We start from the raw sequence: 906 nt of genomic DNA, 5'->3' as shown, positions 1-906 counted from the left end.
AAACATTGTGCCTCAAAGTAGAAACTGTTTTCTATGTGGCAGAGTAGATGCTTGCTAATATGCCAAAGGAGTGTGATCACAGCATCGGAGTTCTTGGCTATCTCAAAAAGTTCCTCTGCTTGTTTTTGGTGTTTTTTCTGCAGCTATGAAAGTGTCATAAGCAGGCTGACTGTAAACATAGGTAGAGTATAGCTCTGCAGCATGACAATATCGTTACTTACTTCCATTCTGTCCCGTCCTGTGTAGCTCTGTGGGATACATTGCTAACTGAGTCACAAAGCTGATACTTAGTTAAAAGAAAACCTTGCCCAAAAAGGAATAGGCAGAGGTGGTATTACTGACTCAAGTCTATTTTCTGGTCTGGATTGCAGCAGCATCTCTGCTGAGGGTTTTGAAACCTTTGCATTGGGATAGGAAAGAAAAGGGACCAAACACTATATAGTGTTTATATATATAGTGTTTATAGTGTTCCTATAGTGCAGGAACTGGCTTGGTAGCTTTTGGGTTGGGTTACTGTTTTCTGGCAGCTCTACATAAGTATTCAAGATAGATGTAACTATTTTTTTAAGAGATACGGTATGGTTAGTTCTTCTGTAGTTATCTAGTGTTAGCAGTAGTACTTAGTGCAACTTCAGGGATGTTACAGAGGCTGTAGTAGAACTGCTAGCTTTCACAGGATTTGTAAGCCAGCCTCCTGTTTCATGTGTCCAGGTGACAACCTAGGTCTGCCACATGCTTACCTTTGCTGCCAGAACAGTYTTCCTGCTGTTGCYTRTGATCTCCAAAATGCCCCACTGCTTAAAAAGCACTGCAGAGGGCAAGAGCCTTCAGCACTTCTTAAACATGCAGAGTACACTGCTACCAAGTGCAGGATGGCTTTCCAGTTCTTGTGTGCACAATTTTGAT

Source organism: Rhea americana, unplaced genomic scaffold (genome assembly GCF_003343005.1).
Source record: "Rhea americana isolate MKP2758 unplaced genomic scaffold, rheAme1 scaffold_186, whole genome shotgun sequence".
In the NCBI taxonomy this organism is placed as follows: Eukaryota; Metazoa; Chordata; class Aves; order Rheiformes; family Rheidae; genus Rhea; species Rhea americana.
This window is presented reverse-complemented; position numbering follows the sequence as displayed.